The 16,578-nt window shown below is 35.4% G+C and overlaps 1 long non-coding RNA gene across 1 annotated transcript in view; it reads right to left on the reverse strand.

The window, feature by feature from the left end:
- The window catches only part of LOC117979197 (uncharacterized), a 154,876-nt gene that overhangs the window by 104,839 nt on the left and 33,459 nt on the right, over positions 1-16,578 (reverse strand). The window contains exons 2-3 of the long non-coding RNA XR_008624326.1: positions 11,295-11,327; positions 10,685-10,730 (exon numbers count right to left, since the gene is read on the reverse strand). This is a non-coding gene — a long non-coding RNA (uncharacterized LOC117979197). The remainder of the gene's footprint in view (positions 1-10,684; positions 10,731-11,294; positions 11,328-16,578) is intronic.

The raw sequence follows: 16,578 nt of genomic DNA on the forward strand, positions 1-16,578 counted from the left end.
GAGTGAGAACATGCAGTGCTTGCTTTTTGTCCCTGCGATAGTTTGCTAAGAATGATGGTTTCCAGCTTCATCCATGTCCCTACAAAGGACATGAACTCATCCTTTTTTATGGTTGCATAGTATTCCATGGTGTATATGTGCCACGTTTTCTTAATCCAGTCTACCATTGATGGACATTTGGGTTACTACAGTAACCAAAACAGCATGGTACTGGAACCGAAACAGAGATACAGACCAATGGAACAGAATAGAGCCCTCAGAAATAATACCACACATCTACAACCATCTGATCTTTGACAAACCTGACAAAAACCAAGAAATGGTGAAAGGATTCCCTATTTAATAAATGGTGCTGGGAAAACTGGCTAGCCATATGGAGAAAGCTGAAACTGGATCCCTTCCTTATACCTTATACAAAAATTAATTGAAGATGGATTAAAGACTTACATGTTAGACCTAAAACCATAAAAACCCTAGAAGAAAACCTAGGCAATACCATTCAGGACATAGGCATGGACAAGGACTTCATGTCTAAAACACCAAAAGCAATGGCAACAAAAGCCAAAATTGACAAATGGGATCTAATTAAACTAAAGAGCTTCTGCACAGCAAAAGAAACTACCATCAGAGTGAACAGGCAGCCTACAGAATGGGAGAAATTTTTTGCAATCTACTCATCTGACAAAGGGCTAATATCCAGAATCTACAAAGAACTTAAAAAATTTACAAGAAAAAAACAAACAATCCCATCAACAAGTGGGCGAAGGATATGAACAGACAATTCTCAAACAAAGACATTTATGCAGCCAACAGACACATGAGAAAATGCTCATCATCACTGGCCATCAGAGAAATGCAAATCAAAACCATGATGAGATACCATTTCACGTCAGTTGGAATGGCGATCATTAAAAAGTCAGGAAGCAACAGGTGCTGGAGAGGATGTGGAGAAATAGGAACACTTTTACACTGTTGGTGGGACTGTAAACTGGTTCAACCATTGCGGAAGACAGTGTGGCAATTCCTCAAGGATCTAGAACTAGAAATACCATTTAACCCAGCCATCCCATTACTGGGTATACACCCAAAGGATTATAAATCACGCTGCTATAAAGACACACGCACACATATGTTTATTGCACCACTATTCACAATAGCAAAGACGTAGACAAACAATTTAATAGAATTCTAGAGATAGAGTATAATTCAGCAATCCAGAGAAGAAGAAATGCAAAAGACCACTAGACTCTTGAAAATATGGCTTTACAAGCTTTTATAATGTTGAGGAAACAATTTTTAAAGATTAAAACTAGATACCACTTCTCTCATTGAATTCAAAAATATTTAAATTGGCAATAATATCATATATTAATTGGTCATGTAGAAATAGTATTCAAATATAATGTTGATGGATGTTTGAACTGATAATTTATGGAGAGGAATTTGGCTCTAATTATCAAAATACAATATTTTTTGTTCCAATAATTCATGTCCAGTTATTTATCACAAAAAATAATATACTTGAATTAAGTCACAATTATACTTGTTTATATGTTTCCTACAATGTTGTTTTGAATGTAGAATACTGGAAATGATATAAACATAATAATATGGTCGGGTGCGGTGGCTCATGCCTGTAATCCTAGCACTTTGGGAGGCCGAGGCAGGCGAATTGCCTGAACTTAGGAGTTTGAGACCAACCTTGGCAACACGGCAAAACCCTGTCTCTACTAAAAATACGAAAAGTTATCCGGGCGTGGTGGCACATGCCTGTAGTCCCAGCTACTGGGGAGGTTGACTCAGGAGAATCGCTTGAACCCAGAAGGCAGAGGTTGCAGTGAGCTGAGATCGCACCACTGCACTCCAGTCTAGGAGACAGAGTGAGACTTTGTCTCCAAACAACAAAACAAAATGAAACAAAACAAAACAAAAATTTAATAATGAGAGTATGAGTAAATAAATAAATAAATTGGGGTATCCATACTGAGAGTTGTGGTCCCATTAAAATTAGTGAGGCATCTTAACTATGTGCACCCTAATTTAAGAAATTGTGATATACACCCCAAAGTGCACATGCACATAATTGCAGACTTAGGAAACAGTCCATATGATCATCTTCACTTTTTTTTTTATTTGAAGATGGAATCTCACTCTATTTTGCAGACTGGAATGGCCTGATCATAGCTTACTGCACCCTCAATCTCCTGGGCTCAAGCAATCCTCTCACCTCAGCCTTCCTAGTAGGTGGGACTGCAGATGCATGCCATCACAGATGGATTATCTATCATCTATCTATCTATCTATCATCTATCTATCTATCTATTTATTTATTTTTGTAGAAACAAGGTCTTACTATGTTGCCCAGGCCATTTGTGAACTTATGGTCTCAAGTTAATCCTTTCACTTCAGCCTGTAAATGTGCTGGAGTTAAAGTTGTGAGCCACTGCATCCAGCACTACTCTCACTTTTGACGCGGATTTGAAGTTCAGGAGTCTCTAAGACTATCCTCAATTTCAGTTATTCACTAGAAGATCTAAACAGAAATCACTGGAAGCTGTTATAGTGAGTTGTGGTTTATTACAGAAAAAAGATACAGATTAAAGACAGTCAAGAGAGGTTATGCATGGGACAGAATCCAGAAAATTATTCATGCAGAGTTCTTCACCCAGCGGAGTAATGAACAGTGTTAACTTTTCTAGCAATAATGTGTGAAAAAACGTGTCATCCAGAGATGCTCACTTAAGCCTTGCTGTACAGAGATTCTACTGAGGCTTGGCCACATGGGCATTATTGGCCTCCATAGTGGCTGACCCTTTTCTGTAGACCCTCCTAAGATCAAGGTGATACCAGGTGATCCAAACCTTCCACATATACCAGACTGTCTAGCATGGTACAAGGCCCCCAGGTACACAAAGGTATTCTTATCCAGCAGGAAATTTTAATGGTTTAGAGAGTATTACCCAGGACCCCAGGACAAAGTCCAGACCTCTCTTTGGGCAAGGTTAAATTCTTTGCTACACAGAATTATTCAAACATATACTTAAAGGTGTGTTTTTGTTTGTTTAGGGAAACGTTTGCATGTATGTTTTCACTTTTAAAAATAATTTGGAACAGAACACATCAAATTGACAATAATAATTTGTGAGGAAGAGATGAGATTCTGAGAATGAAAGAATCTTTGGTCTTTTACTGTTTCTGTGTACTTTTTACAAGCATGTATTCATGCAATGCATTTTAATTAAGTATTTAAAGAACATATATCAGAAAGAAAATTATTTACTTGTCAAAGGATAGCACTTAAATATTAAAATTTGACACTGTTAAGAATATATAATGAACATGTGCCCAAAATTTTATTCAACTCATTAATGAGTAAAGTTGTAATGCTTATGCTAAGAACATTTGGGAAACAGGAGTTTATCAGCTAATTAGAAAGTGCAGAAGTTAAAAAAGTATCAGAACAAGATTGCTGCTAGATGAAATTAGAACATTTTCTCCATAATAATAAAATCATACCCTTTGAACCCCCAAAGTGTTATCTTCCTATCAGACAAAAATCTACTTTTTAACCTAAGTCTTTATAGTATCTGATCTCTGATCTCTGATAAATCTGTAAATAACAAAGACAAACATTATTCACCAACAATTAAATAATTTTTGAGCTACTTTGTAAAAAATGTCCCAGTAGGACATGCATTTCTTTCTTTCTTTCTTTTTTTTTTTTTGAGACGGAGTTTGCTCTCGTTGCCCAGGCTGGAGTGCAAAGGCATGATCTCGGCTCACCGCAACCTCTGCCTCCTGGGTTCAAGCAATTCTTCTGCCTCAGCCTCCCAAGTAGCTGGGATTACAGGCGATCACCAACACGCCTGGCTAATTTTTTTTATTTTTATTTTTAGTAGAGATGGGGTTTCTCTGTGTTGGTCAGGCTGGTCTTGAACTCCCGACCTCAGGTGATCCGCCTGCATCGGCCTCCCAAAATGCTGGAATTACAGGCCTGAGCCACGGCGCGCAGCGATATGGACTTATTTCTAAGTGATGAGTTATTTTCTTTTTAACTGCATTTAGCCATATTTATAATGGAATTAATATTAATTAGTTCTTGAGAATGCTGTATTTCTGAGAAGACTCATCTCTATGCAGTTATACATAGAGATCAAATGAGACTTTTACCTTTAATTCTTTGCAGTTTTGATTTTGAAAGCAAAAGATGCTTATGATGGCAATGAGAATAGGTATTAGGGTCTCTAGTAGATTATTTTTGTTAAACCTTTGACCACGTTTTCCATAGCAGAATTGTTAACGTAGCATTAGAAATTGTTTCTACCAAAAATTCATAAAACGTTTGAAAAGAAAAAATGCTGAAGTTGCTATGAATATGCTCACCATGGAAAGAGTGAAAGTGCAAAAATATATTTTAACTGTTTAGAACATAATCTTATAAAAATGGCAAAATTATTGCTTTATTTTGTCTGTTAATAGCATTGTTATTAACTTTAAGTTAATATAGCTCTTTTTGTGATTATGGTAAAAGATAAAAATCAAATGTAATAAATTAGTCTCAAGTATTACTGTACATTTAATTGATAAATTATAGGTTCATTTATTTAACATAACTTCCTAACTCTTTCTTTAATTTGATCATCTCAAGCATCCTGAAATTATTTAGTAATTATACTTCACAAGATAGAATGTAGGAAAATGTTTTTACTTTAAGTTTTAAAAGTTATATTAGTAATGACACATTTATTTTAGGGAGAGATTTATTTGTAAGAGCTTTGTGTTGTAAAAATTTTAATAGGGTTATTCTGTAATTATAAAAGGAACTCTTTCTTTCCCCTTCCCCAGCAATTGTTTGTTTTATTATGTTAGGGAAAATAAATGAACAAAACAAAACCTCTAAGAGCTAGATTAAGGGAACTTGCAACAATTATGAATAACTTTTAATTCCTTCTTCACTTTAGAAAGTTTTCTACCATGCCAATCTATGTCAGAACTTTATCATCATTTCCAGTCCCAAATTTACAGGCTCAAATTGGTATTAGTGGCTGTCATGAAGCCCACAGAGAACCTCACAGTTTTTCCCTAGGCTGCCTACTTTTTAGTTTATAAACATGGTGTGTTACTCCCTGCATTTTAGCATTTTGTTTTTCTCTTGCCAGCAATGTTTTTCCTTCTTTGATAATGAAAAAAAAACACAATCAATAAACAACAAACAAACAACCAAAAAGCGTTAAAGAAAGCTGTCCATTAGACCTCTCCAATTAATAAAAATGGCCAGAGATAAACACTAATAGAAGGAAAGAAAAAGACCTTTGGTAAGAACATAAAGAAAGAACAGTGAGGATCACCCAATGAGAAAGGCACTGAAGTTTTGTTAGACTTCATGAAAATAGCATGAGATTGGAGGACCAAATCAAAGCCTAGATTAGAAATTCCTTATATTTATTGTCTTCATTTATTCAGGCTGCTTTAACAAAATATCACCAACCGGGTGGCTTATAAACAACAGAAATATATTTCTTACAGATATTATCTGGAGCCTGGGAAGCTCAAGATGAAGAGCTAGTGGATTAAGTATCTAGTGAGGGCTCACTTCCTTAAAGGTGTGCCTTCTTGCTGTGTTCTCACATGATGCAAGGAACAAGAGGTCTCTCTTTCTCTCTCCAAGGGCTGCTTATATAAGGACATTAATTCTATTCATGAGCATGGGGCCCTCACAAAGTCCCCAGCTCCCAATAACCATTATTTTGGAGGCCAGGATTTCAACATATAAATTGGAAAAGACACAAATATTCAATCTATAGCATTTGTTATAAACAAATAAAAATGTTCAGAAGTTACAAATTTATATTTATATATATATATAATTGTAACATTGACTTTCTGGCTGGTATTAATATCGATAGACATAGATACTATAGATAGGGATAGTGATAGAGATATAGTTTCCATATTTTCTTGAAATAAAAATGCCTTTTTTGTAGGTAAAAATACAAGTTCAAATTATTTGTCATTAGGGAATTGAAAATTAAGAAAATAAAATGCGGCTGGGCGTGGTGGCTCAGACTTGTAATCCCAGCACTTTGGGAGGCCAAGGCGGGCCTATCACCAGGTCAAGAGATCAAGACCAACCTGGCCAACATGGTGAAACCCCATCTCTACTAAAAATACAAAAATTAGCCGGGTGCGGTGGCATGTGCCTGTAGTCCCAGCTACTTGGGAGGCTGAGGCAGGAGAATCGCTTGAACTCAGGAGGTGGAGGTTGCAGTGAGCAAAGATCATGCCACTGCACTCCAGCCTGGAGACAGAGCAAGACTCCGTTTAAAAAAAAAAAGGCTACAACACATTTATTACAATGGCTAAAATTATTTAAAAGCAAAACCAAATGCTAGAGAGACAAAGCAGAGCATAAAAAGCTCTAAATCATTGCTCATCACTGGTGGGAATACAAAATCAAACTGCCACTATGAAGGGAATTTGATAATTTTTACAAAGCTAAACATAGTTTTATCATATGATAACATCCTAAGTACTTATCAAACAGATTTGACAACTATGTTCACATAAACCTTGCATATGAACATTTATAGCAGGTTTAATCATAATTGCTCAAAACTAGAAGCAACCAAGATGCCCTTCAATAGATTAGTAGATTAACTGCCGTGCATCTATATAATAAAATTCATTCAGCCCTAAAAAGAAATGAGCTATCAGGCCATGAAAATGCATTTATAAAACTTAAATGCATGTGGCTGAGTAAAAGAATATAGTCTGATATGGCTACATACTGTACAATTCCAATTGTGTGACTTTCTGGAAAGGAAAACCTCTGGACACTAAAAATACCAGTGATCATCATAGGTACAGGTAGAAGGAGGGAGTTAAATATGTGAAACACAGGATTTTGTGTGGTGAAAACAATACATATGGTATTGTAATGGTGGATGCATAAAATTATACATTTGTCAAATGTCACAAAATTTTACAGCACAAAGAATGACACATTGTATGCAAATTAAAACAAATCATTTGGTAGATGGGAGAATCTTAGGAAGGAATGAAGATGGTTACAAATAAATCAAACTGTATTACAAATGTATGAAAAAACTTTGGTGAAGAGCCTTGGCAGGTGGGGGGAAATGGTTAACTATCTAGCTTTGGATATGAGTAGAGTCAGTAAGACTGAATACAAAAGGAACTGCACATAAGCAGTGGCAAAAATCTAAAGAAATCTAAATAAACTCTGGGGGCCTGGCACGGTGGCTTACATCTGTAATCCTAGCACTTTGGGAGACCAAGGTGGGCAGACTGCTTGAGCCCAGGCATTTGAGACCAGCCTGGGCAAGATGGCAAAACTCTCTCTACAGAAAAATACAAAAATTAGCTGGGCATGGTGGTGGGTGTGTGTAGTCCTAGCTACTCAGGAGGCTGAGATCAGAGGATTGCCCGAGCCCAGGAGGGGTCGAGGCTGAGGTGAGCCATGATGGTGCCACTGCGCTTCAGCCTGGGTGACAGAGTGAGACCCTGTCTTAAAATAAAAATAAAAATTATAAGTAAAAACTGTGAGTTTTAGTTAATAATAATATATCATTATTATTTTATTAATTGTGGCAAGTTTACCATATTAGTCTAAGGTGTAGTAGAAACTGGTTGATGGGGTATATGTGGATCTTCTCTACTATCTTTTGAATTTCTCTGTATATCTGAAACTTGAAAACAGAAAATATCTTCTAAAAATGAATAGAATGCATTTATGATCGAGTATGATTATTGATAGAAATTTATATTGTCTTTGTTTATAGTTAGAATTTTTTCTTTTTTTTTCAGCTTTTTTTTACTATACTTTAAGTTTTAGGGTACATGTGCACAACGTGCAGGTTTGTTACATATGTATACATGTGCCATGTTGGTGTGCTGCACCCATTAACTTGTCATTTACATTAGGTATATCTCCTAATGCTATCCTTCCCCCCTCCCCCACCCCACAACAGGCCCCGGTGTGTGATGTTCCCCTTCCTGTGTCCAAGTGTTCTCATTGTTCAATTCCCACCTATGAGTGAGAACCTGCAGTGTTTGGTTTTTTGTCCTTGCGATAGTTTGCTGAGAATGATGGTTTCCAGCTTCATCCATGTCCCTACAAACGACATGAACTCTTCATTTTTTATGGCTGCATAGTATTCCATGGTATATATGTGCCACATTTTCTTAATCCAGTCTGTCATTGTTGGACATTTGGGTTGGTTCCAAGTCTTTGCTATTGTTTTTTCTAAACGAAACTTGATTTCTTTTATCAAATAAAGCAAGAGCGAATATGGTTATTTTTCAATAGTTGATAAAGGTTGAACACATGTGACACAATGTGTGAATATGATTATTAGTCATTCATGTTATCAGTAATATTTCCATGACGAACTCTCAGACAAACACAAAGAAGATGCTTTCTAGGCTACCATCTGGGGAGGGAGGATACTCAAGCAGTTCTTACAATTACAGAAGAAAAATGATTTCATGTACAAACTTCAAATTCTGACACAAAAATGAATTCAATTTGATGGAAAACATCTACAATATTGATTAACATAATAATTTCAAGCAGAATGTGGTCTTTACTGGGCAATGATAGTAAATAGAATAAATACAATTTCAAACGCAAAGTTCTATCCAAATGGACCATGGATTCAATGACGTTTAGGGAACTGTGGTTTCTTAGCAAAACACAGTCTTGGCTGTTTAGGAGCTTAGAGATTTCTTTAGCATTATATCTTTTATGAAGTGGATCAAAGCAATCCAATAAATGCGGTTAATAAATAATTGATTTTAGATTCTATAATAAGAAACAGATTCAATTACATATAAATTGAAGACAAGTTTACTTGCCATCTTAGTGACATCTTCATAAAACTTTTAAATACATGGATTTATTTTCTACATTTAATTCTTACAGTCTACTAACATGCTATTTGGTAAATGTTATTATCAATACCATATATATGGAAGGAAAGTAGGTTCACAGAGGTTAAGTATATTGCCACAAGTCATACTACTTGTGGTAAGAAGGCTTGAATTTAACTTAAATTTTATAAATCAATGAGTAGGTGATTTTATTTGTCTGTTTGGTTGGTTGGTTGGTTTTATTTTGTTTTTAGAAACCACAGCCCTCTCTGAAACCCTGAATAAATTACACTAAGCAGAAGAACACATGGTCATTAGTCAGATTGATCTTAAATAATTAAATATATTTTATGCTATATATAGTCCTGACTAAATAGCTATAATATTAGGTTGCTTAGAGTAGCCTGATATAATGTGAATATCCAAATACATTTTATTAACTTCAATGTACACATTTTGGTATATATTATTCTCATTAATATCCAGATCATTGTTCTAAATATGATTAAGCTTCAGTTTGGGGTAAAGCCCAAAGCATGCACTACCTTAAAAAGCAGATTATAATCCTTACAAAAATTCAGTATCAAACATAAAAACTTGCTGCTATTTGTAGGCTGCCATATGTCAAAGGAAGCAAACTATAAGGGCTGAATATACGTGAATAAAATTTTCTTTTGAAATAAAATAAATCCTTTAGCAATAGCAGAATGATACATATTCGGTGATGATAAGCATCAAATCATAGGCTTGGACAGAATCTTGAAGCATGTGTAAACAACGTACCTAGCTTTGCTTAAATTTTATTTATAATATCACAGCCAACCCAGGCCAATATTTGTCCAGCATTTTTGTGTTTGTTTGCATTTCGATGTGCTTTATTTTTTTTTTTAACTCCAGCAGCAATACTTTCACTGTATTTCAAAGCTATCAAGTCTTTATTGAACCATGTTGTTAGAAGATGTCTTGGGTACCTGCCAACTGTCTCTCTTATAGCTTCTCCATACCATAGTAAATTTTAATCTTGGGACTAGCAGAAATACCAAGTCTTTCACTGAAGACTGAACAAATATTTACTAAGAGTTTGCTAAGAGCCAGGGACAGCCATAGTCAAACCCTGGGGTCGCCACTATGTATTAAATATAGGATCTGCTGTCAGAGTAGTTGATCTCAATGGAGAAATCCTACAGGGTTTTGAGGATACAGTTATACAAAAATTCTATCCCCTGTACAGTCCATGTTCACATATGAAGGCAATGGGAAAAATGATTTCAAATACATCAAAATTTAGCAAGCCTAACAAGAAACAAATAAATAATGACTAAGAGGGATAGGGCATTAAAAGTTCCATATGATTCTGAAAGAACATGTTGCCCAACTTTGTGTCATTTCATATTGTCCTTAAAAGTGTTTTAACAAAATATAATTTTATATAGACATTAGTTTCTTTTGCAGTCACCCTAAGAACACACTAATATTTTAAATAATATTACTATTAAGAAAGAGACCCTATAAAAATATTGGTAGGAAAGGTGATTACGCAGCTCGCCAATATTGGTAGATACTAGATTACCATCCAGAAATCAACAACATTGTTATATGTTAGTAATTATTCATTAGTGATTATTACAAAACCACAATAAAAAACAGAGCTTATTCACAATTGCCAAAAATTGCATAGTTAATAATAAATTACTCACTGCTGCCTATTTCCTGGGGAAATATAATTAAAACAAAATCTTCTTTCAACCCAGAAATACTTTGTACAAAGGTGATAGAGAAAGAAAACACTTACCATTTAAAAAACTTTAATCCAGAATGTGATGTGCATCATAAACAGTCTGCCAATAAATTGTAAAGACAAAAATCTCACCCTTTTGCATCAAACAGACACAACCCATTACATACATGTCTTCAAGATACACACTAACTGCTTTTCAAGTAAGAGGAGTTAATAGCACCATTTATCACATAGAGTTTATCCCAGTTTTACCTGATAATTGGGGTAACCATCTATGTTAGCTAGCTCTTTCCAGAGGAAAAACATCCTTCTCATATCGTTATGGCCGGAGGTGGTTTTACAAATTAGAGCTGGGAACCTGCTGAAATTAGGATCCTATCCTCCCACAGAAGCTGGGAGATGTGTGGTGCTACCTCTCTTACTGCTTACATTCAAAGGAAATGGCTCCCAGATCCTTGAGAAACACATTCCTAGGTCACAGAGCTGACAAAAGTTTTATATAGTCTTCAAAAGAAGTTATATACGTTTCAAAGAGAGGAGATAGTACTTAAAATTACAATTTTTCAAAATAAATGCTCTAAGAAAAAGAAACAGAGAACAATCTCTTATTTTCAATAGAGAAAAGTAAGACTCTTATTTTCAATTTGTATTTGTCCTTACATACCTCAGGCTTTAACCACAGAAGCAATGGAAAGATCTAAAAAATAAACAAACGACAAAAAGTACTTATTACTAAGAATAGCTGAACTAAGACAAACTACAAAATTATATAACAAGGAAATACTACTGACATATGTAAAAAAGTTACCGTTTAAGGTATATAAAGAAATTGTGCATATTTATAGAAATGTCAAATTTTTAAATGCATATTATTCAATATAAGAAGAAATATTTTTTAAAACTTTGAATAAACTGAACAGCTGTTCAACTTTTCTTTTAATAAATGAAGTTATGTAACATTACATTAATTAAATCATACCATTTTACACATGGGGCCAAAAAACAAAACAAACTCCAAACCAAGAATATCCTGGATAAAGGCTGCTGACAAAACCTATTCTTATAGCTGGTTCAGCCAATAGTAGGGATATCTGCACAGTATTCCTAGCCAATCCAGAATTTTTAAACTACATTATTTTTTATTAATAAGGTGTTATCTTTAATTTCCCCTACTAAATAGCAAAGTCTTCATTGCTAATGGAAAATTTACTGGTTGTCTCTGGATAGTCATTCAAATGCTAACCAACCACCTACATTGTATATTAAGTGTATATACTTAGAGTACTTCCAAATACTAACTCACCACTGAAGAATGGAGGGAAGGCAATAAAACTCATAACACGGAAATGTATTGCTTTGTCTAGCTTAAGTATTTTAAAGAAAATTAAGCACAATTTAATGTTGAGCTTTAAAATAATCTATGAAACTTTTGTGTCAGTTCCTGAAATGGAGATGACTGTGGAACAAAATAGGTGTTTGGGGTGGCTAAGACTTGTGTATAAATGTGGTAATACAGCAATGAAGGTAGTGGAAATCAAATTTCTGTTTTGAACAATTTTAGATGGAAGCTTCAATGAGGTAAGGCCATTTGTCTTTCACTAATGATAAGCACAGAGTAGCATAGCTAGCAAGTGGAGGAGATATAGAAATAAAAGAAGATCACCTGCAAGAAAACAAGGCTATACAGAGCTTGCTAATACAAGGGAGTTAGTCACTATCCCTTTCAGTTGGTAGACTCAAAGGCAGGCAAAAATGTGGTAAAGACTTATAGTGGAGAAAAGGGAAGGTTTCAGCTATTCTCTGATTGGAGGCTGCTGGCATGGGGAAGCTGGAGGTGGACTAACTAGATCCTAAGGGAATGGTTTGGGAAACAGATTTGCCTTTCTCTGGTTGGTCCCACATCAGAAGCAGGAGTAAAAATTAGGGATGCTGTCTGTTATTAATCAAGTCCTGGCCTTTGGGGGTTTATTGCTACAGATGTTATGGCTTTACCTCCCTTACCATTTGCTGCAGAGGTCATGCTTGCCTTTCTAGTCTGGTGACTGCTGATTATGGGTCAGAGTTCTATTTTTATATACAGAGTTGCCAATTGTCTGTCTATACAGTTCTTAGAACTGAGGTATAAACGCAATACGTCTGATTCTAGACTTTGTGCTCTTAAATGCTACACTGTGTTCCCTCTGTAACAGAAATGTGTGAGCTCTGATTCGAGCAGTGGTAAGAATAGCTACTGGGCACGATCTCCTCTCAGGACTTTCAAGGCTAAGGTTTACCAAATTGCAAAGTGGCAGTGTGGCTGCTTTTCCAGGCACTAATTCTATATGGATTACCAGCAGATATAGTCCTTTCTCACAAACCCCAAAACCTCTTAGGTTCCAAACAAATCTCACAATATAGAGTCAGGATGGGCCCTGGAATCTGTCACTTACAGGCCCTATTATACTTTCTTCTCTATTCTTCTCCCAAAGCACTCTGCCTCTTGGCCTAGTCCCATAAACACACAAAAACTTCTCAAATATCCAGATTATTGAGTTTGTTTAACTCCATAGTGTTCTATAGATATGAAACACAAAAGGACATTTAACTGTTTCTGATAATGTAGAAGGTAGTGTTTGGGAAGAGGCAGGAAATCCATTTCAGTCCAAAGCAATTCACTTTCCCTACTGCTGCCCACCTGGCATTTCTTTCACTAAGCAGAGTGTTAAAAAATAAGTCAGTAAAATAAATAAGTTAAGGTGTAGCTGGGCATTATGCCAGAATTTTGTTTTTGTACTTTTTAACTTCAGAATTTTCTTTCAGATAAACCCCAGACTTAGAAGCTAGGTGTGACAGCAATTGACATATTAGGATTTTTTATTGAAAATACGTTTATTTTATTCATAGTAGGCACTGAAAACTACAGGTAGTAAATTTATTCTTCATAGGCTTCAATGAATCAAAAGAGAATGTTATGTTACGGATGGCTAAGAGGAGAAGCCATAAACAGACGCATGTATTGAGCAGAAATATTAAAAATAAATGTGTAAATGAAGAAAAAACTATATTGTTTTTGCTTCTGTTTTGTTTTCAGGTGAGTGGGAAGGTCAATAAGGTTGTCCTTCTAGCTGACATAATTCATTTGCATGTCTACAACTCACAACGTTTATCAAAGCTCCTGTTAGAATCAGAATCAGACAACGTGGAAGGGTGTGCTCTAAACAATGCGCCCTCTGTCTCATTGAAGAATAAATTTGCCACTAGAGTGTCAATAATGCCAACATACTTGAATGTAATATCAATTTTATAAAAAACAAACAAAATATTTTTCTCTTATGATAAACATGATACATCTGATAGCTTTAAATATCTTCTCTCGCAAGGCAAGATTTGCAAACTATGACTGGCCCACATGCCAAATCCTATCTGTTGCCTATTTTTGTAGGGCTGTTAAGCTAAGAATTATCTTTCTTTACATTTGTAAAGGCTGTAGAAAAAAAATACTATGTGACAGAGACCATATGTGGCCCATAACGTCTAAAATATTTACTATTTGGCCATTTACAGAAAATTTGTCTCTGCCTTTAATGAACTGACTTTCTTGAGAGAAGTTTGCTTTTTCACAGCAGAGTCAATATATTGCCCACTCTAAAATTTCTCTGTTTTTCAAGCCATAATTTCCTTTCCCTCTAAATTTTTACCTTCCTAATTTTTTGGTAATTCTTTATGAATAATTGCCCACTGATATGTTGTATTTTCTCCTACACATATGTCATCTGTGTACTAATACAATTCCTTCCCAATGGTAGGATTCATTAAACATGTAGTGTTGCTGATTTTGTAGATGAAAACAAAACATGTTCACACCAAAGAGTGTTCCCAGGCTGGCAGAAAAGCTTTTTTTTTTTCTCCTAAAAATTCAAGTGAAAGTTGTTCTGAGAAACTCATTAGTAGGACCTGGGAGTACCTGCAATGTAAAGAAGATTGGTATCTCATCCTCCTGTTGGACAAGACCAACTGAAGCCGCAGCTGTATTGATCAGCTTTGCATCTACTGTGATTGTGTGAAGACAATAGCAAAACCATGATAGTCAATCAACCTGCCTTCTTTTTATTTGGTAGATCTACACTGAATGCTTTCTAGTGGGTCAATTGGACTGTAGAATAAGTAGCTGTCCTAAAACCTCTACTAGTATCATACTTAAGAAGTCTTGCTGCAGCAAGTTTTCTTCTTCAGAGAAGTGTGTACTTGGGAGAACTCCCAAAGAAAATCCACATGTTTTGCACATACCTCCCACAAGAGAGTCTGCATTTAGAAATCAGTCACATAGAAATCATCAGTGGTCAATCTGTATTGCTCAGAGAACAAGCATCAAGAAACAGAAAGAGGACTCATGAGGTGGTGAAATAGATATCCTCTTCCCCCTGCCAAATACAAGACAGCTATGTAAGTATTGCAAGCAAAAGGGATGTGAGAGGAAGCTAACCATGATCCCACTTAGTCTACAGGAGGAACACAAAAGCTACCCAATTAAGTTGTTCTTTTCTGAGTAGTGACTATGAGGAGTAGGAGGGTGAACTCTGGTTTTTCCATGAATGTAGACTTTTAATGGGGCAGGTTTTAGCCACTGAAAGCTACTTGGAAATTATGCAAGCTGACCAACATGTCATTCAAAATCTGATGCTTGACAGAGAGGAGAGATTAGCATAGAATATTTGGGTTCAGAGGCTGAGCATACAGCTGGGTATAGTTTGTACACAAATGAATTAAACCTGGTTAATGCATAGATTATCCTTAGAATTATTCTTATTTATTCTGTTAGAATTTTCCTTCTTTAAATTTTAATTACTTCAAAACATTTATTTCTATATGTGAAATCATTAGGTGATAATGTAGCCCATCTTACTTTTCTCAAATAGAATTATTCTCCTATTTATTTTGAAGTATACTCATACCAGATGCTTTTGTGTTTCTGTTTGTGTTTTTCTATTTTATTTTTCTCAGATGTATTCATATCTGAGAGTAGTTTTAATGTGGAGTAGATCTTCTTTGGGAAGGATTAAATTTGTTAAGCATAATTTGTGCTTCCCTTTTCTGGAGACCAAAAGATAGCAAGGGCTCCAAATTGAAAAAGAATATATTTCTTCATCTGCCACACAAATGGAGGATGACATTTGAACATCAATATCAGATACCAATTCTCCATGACATAAAACATAATTTTCTCCCAATTGTACTGACTTCTGTGTCCATTTGATTAACAATGAATGACTTGCACCTTGCCTTGGTTAAAACAGAAATCTCCTGACATTTGCAATAATTCAATTTTGTAGAGAAAAAAAGGAAAAATAATGCTACCAGATAACCCCACTGGATAGTCAACTGGACTCGGAGAAGTTCTGCTTTTGCTTAAAGTTAAGACAAACTCTGAGCTTGTCATCCTGCTACAGATTCCACCCTACCCCACAGGATTCAAGGTATTTAAAATGTTTTCTCCTCAACTCCTTGAGTCTCCTTGTTCTTTCTCTAATTATTTAACAAAGTTTGGGGCTCCTTTATGGTCTGAGCCGAAGGGTACTATGATATCCATGGACCTTATCATATTGGGAAGCAATGAATTTCAATCCAGGCAGTCCCATATTAACAGTGATTTTACACTATTTGCAAATAATGGATAGAATTAGAGAAATTATTTACTCTATACCACTCAGTTTCCTCATCTGTGAATTATAATGTTTATCTATGAGATTGTTATAATTGTTGCATTTGATAGTCCAGAAATATTCATTCAGGACATATTTGAGCAAAGCTTGTCCTGACTACGTTGTAGAGGGTCCCATAACTTTGGGAGTTTACGGGCCAGTAGGGACAAACTATGTATAGTAGGCAAACAGACACAAACGTAATTAAACATTATAAAACACTGAGAATAAAGTTTAAAGACATGCTAGGGTGGGAAAAACTGGAATAGA

The sequence above is a fragment of the Pan paniscus genome, chromosome 12 (genome assembly GCF_029289425.2).
Source record: "Pan paniscus chromosome 12, NHGRI_mPanPan1-v2.0_pri, whole genome shotgun sequence".
Lineage (NCBI taxonomy): Eukaryota > Metazoa > Chordata > Mammalia > Primates > Hominidae > Pan > Pan paniscus.